The sequence below is a fragment of the Microtus pennsylvanicus genome, chromosome 12, assembly GCF_037038515.1.
Source record: "Microtus pennsylvanicus isolate mMicPen1 chromosome 12, mMicPen1.hap1, whole genome shotgun sequence".
Classification (NCBI taxonomy): Eukaryota; Metazoa; Chordata; class Mammalia; order Rodentia; family Cricetidae; genus Microtus; species Microtus pennsylvanicus.
Window position 1 is genome coordinate 45,685,293 of NC_134590.1, and position 10,217 is coordinate 45,695,509.

The following is a 10,217-nucleotide window of genomic DNA, read 5'->3' on the forward strand; positions in this document are numbered from 1 at the left end:
AAAAGCAGAGACGCTATCAGAAACCATAGCAAGTAAAGAAAAGCATTCATAAGCCAAAAGGAGTAACGATGCCAAGCATATTAGAAGAAAGCAGCACAAACAGTCGTACAGAATTCTCCTCCACATTCCCTCAGAGACAGCACATGCCTGACACTCACCACGGTATTTTAAATCTGAATATGCCTAGATAAACACGTTGTAGCCTGTTTATAATTTGGGGTTCTCTAATGGGATAAACAAGTGAAAGTGAATTACACATAAAGTTAATTTTTCTTCCTTTGCTCTAGGCAAGAGTTTCGTGTGACCCTGGCTGCCCTTGACCTCACGGTGTAGCCGCGGTTAGCTGTGAATTCCTGGTTTTTCTGCCTGTGCCTTCCAAGGGCTGGGATTAGAAAATATGCCAATAAACCTAGCCATGAAATCAGTTTATATGTGAACATGAAGAGGTCCCAAAACAATAAGTGGAAAAGTGAAGTTGCAGAATGTTCTATATAGTACAGTGACTTTTACTGAAATTGTTTAAACAAACAATGCTTCATATCACTTATATCATTCCTAACATTTATATCATTACACAGTCTGGAAACGGGTGGGGCCAGGTGTGCTAGTGCATGCCAGTGAGCCCACCCCTGAGGAGAGGTGGACAGGAAAATCAGAGCTGAGGTCATCCTTGGCTGGATATGGAATTCAATGCCAGCCTGGGCTGCGAGAGGCCACAGCCTTGATTAAAGCATGAGCCGGAAGTCTGCACATGAACAGAGAAACTCCAACTTCATTTTTCCCAGGCACAGAGGGTTGAGGAGTGGGGGGCGGGAGAGGAGCATTACTGGGGATGGAAGCCTAGTCCTCCAGCAGGCTACGCCCTATTCCTGCTCACCATTGGACTTCTTAGTCTCCCAGCTGTGTCTTTGTTTGATTCCTCCCTTCCTCCCTCCCTTTCTCCCTTCTTCCCTTCCTCCCTTCCTTCTTTCCTTCCTTCCTTCCTTCCTTCCTTTATCATTCCTTCACACCTTCCTTCCTTCCACTTTTTTTTCTTCCTTCCACTTTTAAATTCCTTTATAAATTTCATTTTTATTTTTCTGTATATGGGTATTTTGTCTGCAGGCATGTCTGTGTACCATGTGTGTGCCTGATGCCTCTTGGAGGCCAGAAGAAGGGACCAAATCCCATGAAACTGCAGTTACAGTAGCTGTGAGCTAACACACACACAAACACAAACACACAGAGACACAGGCACACATACACACAGGTACTGGTAATTGAATCCAGGTCCTCTGAAAGAGAAGTCAGTGCTCTTAACCACTTAGTCATATCTTCATATCTATATAGATACACACACACACACACACACACACACACACACACACACACACCTCCAGGTAAAGTAGCTCACTCCTGTAATTCCAATATATAGATATATAGATATATGCACATCTCCAGGCATTGTGGCTCACTCCTGTAATTCCAATACACAAGAGACAGAGGCAGGAAAACCACTGCAAATCTGAGGCCATTCTGGTCTGTATAACAATTTCAATTCAGTCAGAGCTACATGCAAGACCCTAGCTCAGTACTTCCTGCATGTTTGCTGAATGTTCAAAATATTTCATAAAAATTTTTAATAAAAATATATTTTTGAGTCAGAATGTTACTCAGGTATAATGCCTAATAATTGAATTGATTGCATTGACATCAAAATTAAATTTAAAGTTCAGTTCTTGGCAGTTGTAGCTACCTTTCATGTGCTCGGAGCTGCAAGGGGCACATGGCTGACACTTGGTGTTTTCCACCCCCAGGCAAAGCTCTCTGGACAGTCACAGATCCTCAAGAATATCACCGAGCTCTGCCTGCTTCTGCTTCCCATGTGCTGGCATGAAAAGTGTGACTTTTTTTTTGTTCTGGAGCTTGAATCAGAAACCATAGAGGAACAATGTCTCCTGGCTTGCTCAGACAGCTTTCTTTTTTTGGGTGGGGGGTGGTGGCTCAAGACAGGGTTTCTCTGTGTAGCCCAGGCCATCCTGGAACTCCCTCTGTAGACCAGGATGGCCTCAAACTTACAGAGAGCTGCCTGCCTCTGCCTCCCATGTGCTGGGATGATAAGCATGACCTCCCCCCAACCATGTAGCTCTGGCTGTCCTAGGACTTCCTATGTAGAACAGGCTGGCCTCAAACTCACAGAGATCCACCTGTTTCTGCTTCCTGAGTGCTGGGATCAAAAGTGTGTGCCACCATACCTAATTTTCTTACACAACTAGGTTGGTCATATCCACCTGTCCAGGGATGGTAGCACTCACAGTGGGCTGGTTCCTCCATATCAACTGACAATGAAAATATACCTTATGTACAAACCCATAGGCCAATCTGATGGAACAAATTTCTCAGTTGGGGAAGTGGGGTCCCTCTTTGCTGTGGGAGTTCCTTCAGCTCCTTCAGCCAATAGCCTTTAAGATACCAGCCCACTTGGGTGTGCTCTCTTATACTATAAATGCAGCTGTAAAGTGTGTGTTCACCCTCTTACTTCCAGCTCTTACTTCCAGCTGCTAGGCTCAGTTCCTGTTTCTTGTTCATGCAGAGGACTGTGAACTAGGCCCTTGAGTCTCCCCTAAATAAATAACCATTTATTGTACATAATTCTGAACTAGTATGGGATTATTTTGTAACTTCCGTCACCACCTCTTCCCAGGCGTGTCAAGATGACCACCAAGATTAGGCATCACACTTTGTTTTTCTGTTTTCTTCCTTTTGGTTGGTTGTTTTGGGGGTTTGTGTTAAAGATCAAATCCAGGACCTGATGCTGGGTTCCACCCCTGGGCTGTGCCCCAAACCCTTACTTTTCAGGTTTTCAATCCAGCAGATGAGCAGTAATGTTAGTAACATGCTATTGTAGACCAGGTGTGCAGTGAGTGAGGAACCTAGCTACAAGAACCTTAAATTCAGTTAATCAAGGCTTTCCAGAATTATTTCAAGGCGTCACTTAGAGCTCGTGTGGTGGTTGAATGAGAACACCCCACTTAGCCTCATATATTTGACTATTCAATCCACAGTTGGTGGAACTATTTGGGAAGTTAGGAGGTCTGGCCCCAGTGGAGAAAATGTGTCATTGGAGGTGGCCTTTGAGGTTTTAAAAAGCCTACACCAGGCCCCATCTTTCTCTCTCTTTCTGCCTACATGCTTGTGGACCAGATGTGAGCTCTCAGCTACTGGTCCAGCACCACACCTGCCTGTCACAACACTCCCCACCATGATGGTCATCGACAACCCTCTGAAACTGAAAGCAAGCTCCCGATTAAATGCTTGCTGCCTTGGTCATGGTGTCTCTTTACAGCAATAGAACAGTAACTAAGCGTCAAGCGGTGGTGGCACGTGCCTTTAATCCCAGCCAGAGACAGGTGGATCTCTGTGAGTTCGAGGCTACCCTAGTCTACAAGAGCTAGTTCCAGGACAGGCTCCAACGCTACACAGAGAAACCCTGTCTTGAAAAAGAACAGTAACTAAGCCAACTTGTAACGATGATAAGCTTCCTGCAACTGCTGAATATTTGGTTTTCTAACTACTCTAGCTCTACACAATGCCTCTAACACATAAATCTGGGGACATTTACAAGAGAGACATTTCCTCGATTTTTCCCATTTGCTAGAGCAAGGGCTGTGAGGAGTTCTCTGCATGGCCAGTATTTCACTAGCAATTCCAGCAGCAGCAACAACAGCAAAAACCCATTACTGAAGCTTTCTAGAAGTTTAAGAAAACAAACATTGGCTTCAGGGAGTAAGAGACTTGAGACTTCACGCTCAGACCACAGAGTTACAGCAAGCCGTTAAATTCTTTCTGTTTGCACTTTAATTGGCCTTCTCCCTGGCACAAATCTCCCTGACTCTCCTCTAGCTGTCTAATCAAGTGTGAGCCATGAAATATACCAAAGCTAATGTGAGCTTTATATAGGCACTCCATCAGCACCACTGGGTCAGCACATGAAGAAAGCTTTGGGCTCCTGAAGGCTTTGGGGATGTAAACCCAGTTACGGACTCTCAAGTAGCTAGCTGATAACAGTGCTATACTATGATCCTATGACTGGATAAGATGTTCCTTGTTCATTCAAGTGGTTATATTTTGGGCCCCTACTCGGTATTAGGCACTGCCCATGAGATAAGGCTCTATGAACTTAGACATGGCCCCTGTCTTGTTCAGGATCACAGGGAATAGTTGTCTTCCTGGCCTAAGGTGCATGGCAATATACATATACTATACTACCAACCACATTAACAAAGGAGACTGAGGCAGGGGATGACTAGAAGTTTGAAGCCAGCCTGGACTATGTAGCAAGATCTGGTCCCAAACAACAATAATAACAACAGAAAAGCTAGCAGAATGTTTTGCAACTAGATAGGCTGTTGTAAATGGATCTGGGGTCTCTGTAAGAAGTGAACCTATTTCTTTCAAAGTTCTCGAATCACTACAAATCTTAGTGAAGAAAATTTCCCCCTGCACTGTCAACCCTCTATCCATACCCAGTTTTCCCTAACCGTACTGAGACCGATGGTTAGCACTCTAGTGCTTCCTAGGAAGATCCCAAATCTGACGGAGGAATCTAACAAGGAGAAATGAGGCCTTCTTTAGTAGTATCTCACAGAGGAAAGCTACTGCAAGCACTGTGTGGGCCGCTACGGATGGGCACTTTGGGCCCAGATGCCATTCAGCCTTCCAACAATAATGAAAACAGACAGACTCACCACATCACCGCTGATGAAGAAAAAAACTCAAGGATGAGGACCTCTCTGAAACAAAACACTAAAAAGTCAGAGCCTCTGAGACCTCTGACCTCCTGCTCTACCTTATAGGCACAGAGAACCTCTTAGGCCTTCCCAGTGTCTCTCAATCAACACAGCCATTTCCAACGTTCAACACAAAGTCAAGGGCAAATCCAGTAGAGCCAGGTAGGTACTGGTAATTAAGTAATTAATAATTAAGGAACTGGGAACCAAAATGAGCATTGTTTCCTGTGTCTCTTTTTATTACATCCAAGTTTTGTTCTCTTGATAAGGAAATGAGAAAATGGAAAGATTTATGAGCATTTGCCCTCCCTCACTCCCCAAGAAACAGAAGCATCTTTTCCATCATTGTGTTTGGAAGATAGATCGGGCATTAAATTATGGAGTTCATCTGTTCAGATATCAGAAATAATGTCGACTTTGATAGAGCTTCACTCGCTGTAGAGATTGCTTTCAAAATTACCTGATCTGATTCAATGAATAATTTAACAATTGATTTTCCGACAGAAACACTGAAGAATGAAAGACATGACCTCCATCCTTTGGCAGATAAAAAGATAATCTTAGGAGGAAACATTTCTTTCTTCCTGAGTCTTGTGCTTCACCTTGGGTTGGAGAGGTCTGACTTGATGGAGAAATTTCATCATTTGTCCCCACTCGTTCCTGATGGATTCAGTATCTACAGCTTACAAACAGATGCTATTTATTCTGACATGCAGATACACATCCAAATCTCTGCCCAGGGTACCAAGGTGAGGGTTGTCACACCCTTGGTCCAGAACTGGAAGGCAGAAGTCAACAGTGCATGGTCATTTCTCTGAGTTAGCTTAAACGATGACAGTCAAGTAGCAGATGCAGCCTGAGAAACATCCTGGAGACTCAGAGGACACATACTTCATGGGAAGAGGGTGGGACAAACACGGACACTACTCAGCAAAGGGACAAGTCTCAGCACAGTGACTACAACATCCAGGAGGAAGGAGACTATGTTAGAGTCCAGGTTGTCTTTGAGTCCAGTCTATCAGAAGCCAAAAAAGACAACCAAATATCTGTATCTCGAGATAAGAACAGTGAAGTCAGCAGCCACAGATGCTGACCAATTCAGGGACGGTCTACATGACTGGTGAGGAGGATTGCAAGAACCACGGTCATCAGAAAGAGAGCATCAGTCTTCATGAAAAGATCGTGTATATTGTGGGAGCCAGGTTAGTAATGTCCTTGCCTCAAATACATCAGTGAAGATCATATCATTGGGAGAGAAATGAGTTCTGTTCCTCCACAGTCCACAGAAGCAGGACATACACACTGCTGAGGAGCTGCCTAATGACCCAAAGAAGTCACTGTAACCCAAGGAAGTTCATTACATCATAAGCATTGGAGGCCTCTTCTTAGAACCACAGAAAGTTCTAGAAGGATCCTAGACAAAATAAACCCCCTTGGAGTGTAGGAGGAGACTGCTTATTTGTTTCGCAGCTGCCCAGACTCAAATAATCAAACAGGAACTATAATAATTACAATGCTGTTTGGCCAATAACTCAGGCATATTTCTGGTTAACTCTTACATCCTAAATTAACCCATTTCTATCTGTGTACCACCATAGGCTGTGATCTACCGGTAGGCATCATTCTCCAACTATATGGCATCTCCCTGATTCCACCTACTCTCTCTCTATATATATATATCTATATGTCCCTTCTAGCCCTACCATAGGCCAAAGCAGCTTTATTAATTAACCAATAAAAGCAACACATATACAGAAGGACATCCCACATCATTAAAGTCAAGAGATACACAAGAAGCAATAGGAAAATGGAAATTCAAAATTATCATTTTGTTAAGTGAAGAAGTAAAGATCAGATTGTCTAGCCATCCCCACACAGGACATGGTAGGGAGATCTTGCTCAGCCTTCTGAAGTCTGTGAGACTAGAAGCAGCAAGCAGTACTGTGGACCACACAAAGGAATGGGGCCTTTTGGCTCTGGCCCAGCTTAGGTACATCCCTGCTTTTCCTGGAGAAGTCCTGTCTCTTTCCACTCCTTTGTACAGGTCACCACGTGAACTCACCAGCATCCTCCATAGGCAAAGCTACTCCAGCTACTTTTTCCTAAGTGCAATCTTCTTAACAACCCTGAGAGGCATTGTTACCCACGTTACAGATGGGAAAACAGAAGCCAAGAGAAAAGTTAACAGTGTAAGAAACTGGCTTACAAGTGAAGGCTCTAAGGCAACAACACAAACTCAAAGGAAAAACCAGAGAACTGCGGGATGAGTTGGACTTCACAGCACATGTTTGACATTCCACACTTGGGAGGCCAGGGCAGAAGAGTCCTAAGTTCAAGGCCAGTGTAGACTACATAGAAAACTTCAAAAAACAAAAGAGTGGGTAGAGGATGGAGGAGGAGAAGCCAGGGCTGGTGGATGTAACTGCACTCTTTAACAGAAAAAGCAGTAATGAATGAGAGGCACGTAGGCAAAGGACAGGTACCAACTGAGTGGCAGTGCCCACCCAGATGCCCTGGCTGTCACGGGGGGTGGCACCTTTCTTACTTGCTTTCAGACTCACCTCCTTGCTCAGAAGCAACTGGTAGCCAAGGAGTCCTGTCCCTGTGGAGATTTAGGGCTCAAAAAGTGATAACTAGGCGAATTCTGGCCATATCTTCCTGTGGCATCATAAACTGTAAGATTTGTAAATCTTATAATAGTCATAAAAATAATAAAAAAAATTAAGAAGACTATTTTGTGGTTAAATATATTTTCATACATCCACAAGATAGATGCGCCGGAGTCATTAAAGCAGGATGATGCTACAGACTTACGAGTGGCTGTGGTGGCACCAGTCTGGGAAAGCGTATTTGTGGCCATTATTGATAGTTGACTTGGGAAATGGGATTCTGGGTATCTTTCTCCTTTTTACGTTTACGCTTCTAAAATTTTCCTTCAGTGAGCATTCCTAGTTTGCATTGTTCAGTCTTATTTTGTGTGTGTGTGTCTGTGGGCACAGGCACAAGCACACACACGCGCGCACGCGCGCACACACACACACACACCACAGCACTGATGTGGAGGTCTGAGGACAGGCCCTTACCTTCCGGCTTGTTCAGGACAGGGTCTCTGTTGTTTTTCTACTGTGCACACTAGACTAGCTGTCCCTTCAGTCTACGGTTCCCTTGTCTCCACCTCCTGTGTCCTTCTAGAAGCACCGGGATGGCAGCCACTCAGGTTGTGCTTCTGGCTTTTTCATGAGGTCTGGAGATTGCTCTTTAAGCAGTTTTCGCTCTTTAAGCCATCTCCCTCGTTTTACTTCCGATTTTGAGACAAGGTCACAAGTAGCACAGGCTGACCTTGAATTCGATTTGTAGCTGAGGAAGGCCGTGAATTCCTAATCCTCCTGTCTCTGCTTCCCAAGTGTGGGATTCCAGATGTATGTCAGCTCCTCCAGCAAAATCCGATCTCTTACCACTGCTCCCATGGCAGGAACACTTCCACGGGCTTTTAGGAGGGAGCCAGCATCCAGCACATAGTAGTCTTCTCCCCACAATGCCCAGTCCTCTTCCCATGACCCACAGGACAGACCTTTGGGTGTTCTCCTGGGAACCTGCCCGTTGTTTCACAGAGCTCTTCCCTGGGCCTCTGCAGAGTTCGCAACAGCTCTTGTTTTATCTGACCTGAGCAAGCCAAGGGTCCAGAGGTGGCATGACTCTCCAAGGTTCTATGGCTGAAAGGGGAGAAGCAGACCCGAACTTCAAGCCTCTGGAGGCAAATCCTGATTAGCCCCCATTCAGTGCCCTGCTGCCTGGGGTTCTTCTGGGGCAGTTTCAGGGATTTCCTGGGCCTCCAAGAGCCATCCTAGGCTGACCTCAGGGTCACCACACCAGTTACAAATAAGCTCCTTTGGTAACAGATAAGGTGTTCGCAAGGATCTAAAGTTCTCGCTTCTCTTTTTGTTGATTTGTTTCAGCTGAGACAGGCTCTTAACTCTGTAGTTCTGGGTGTCCTGGCACTCACTATATAGCCCAGGCTGGTCTTAAACCTATGGTGATCCTCCTGGCTCAGCCTCCCAAGTGCTGTACTCAGCCCAGCTGGCCCTTCTCACTGGCAGCCATTCCTTAGTAAGATAGGCGACCTCTTTCGTTTGACGTCTAAGTTTTCTATCAGACTTATTTATTCAGTGATTTGTATACAACAGACAGCTTGCTGGGGCTGTTGTCTCCTTCCTCCATGTAGGCACTAGAGTCAAATGCGGGTCATCAGGCTTGGCACAGGTGCCTTCACCCACTCACCCATCTCCCCAGACTTCTAGTCTCACCCACCTCCCACCCCGAGGCAGGATTTCTCTGTGTATCCCTGGCTATCCTGGAACTGGCTCTGTAGACCAGGCTGCCCTCGAATTCACTCCCAAGTGCTGGGATTAAAGGCGTGCGCCATCACCGTCTAGTTTACTATCATTTCTTATCACATCCGTAGGCATTACAGTACATTTTGTGGTCCCTTCCTGGCCCGTGCCCTGGCTGGAGGGAGAGTAGCCCCGTGTTCACCGTCTTCACAGGTTAGCATGCGGCATATTCAGTGAGCATTTGTGGACGGGTACCCCAGAGCCAGGTCATGACTCTGAAATGTCAGGGGTTTGACTTACAGAAGAGGTGACATGGACAGAACAAGCACTGCTGGTGAAATTGCAGAACCAGGAGGCTGAGGAGCACACGGAAGGCTCTTTCCAAGACAAGACGCACTCCCTACTGGGTGGTACCCAGAGGCCATCAAGTTTCTGCTGCTTTTCAGTTGCACTCTGCAGCTTTATTGGGATGCTTGCAAAACATGGTGGGGCAGGACAGCTCCCACGTCTAAAGAGGAAGGCTGCTAGTCTGTTCTCCATCCTGGATTTCATAGCAAGATTCTGTCTGATGAAAAGATTCTAACCCGGGCTGGAGAGATGGCTCAGTGGTTAAGAGCATTGCCTGCTCTTCCAAAGGTCCTGAGTTCAATTCCCAGCAACCACATGGTGGCTCACAACCATCTGTAAAGAGGTCTGGCGCCCTCTTCTGGCCTTCAGGCATACAGACAGAATATTGTATACATAATAAATAAACAAACAAACAAATAAATACTTTAAAAAAAAAGAAAAGATTCTAACCTGATCCCCAGTTGATCTAGTCTAAATCGCCCACCTAACAAATGAAGCCACGAGGCTCAGAGTGCAGCAGGTAGCTGTGCCTCCCTGTCCATGCTCTTTCCTACCTGCTCGCTGCAGGAAACTGGCTGCCTCTATGGCAGAAGGACAACCAGCAAGCTCACTTTCAGGGCAGACTCATCTGCAGTGGCATTTCAATTGTATTTTAATGAATACAGCTTGCCTGAAGATCTGGGAGTAAAACAGCTCCTCTGGTCAGCCTTACAGACCAGGTAATGGAAACACACACCTTTAATCCCAGTAGCCACACTAGTTTGCCATT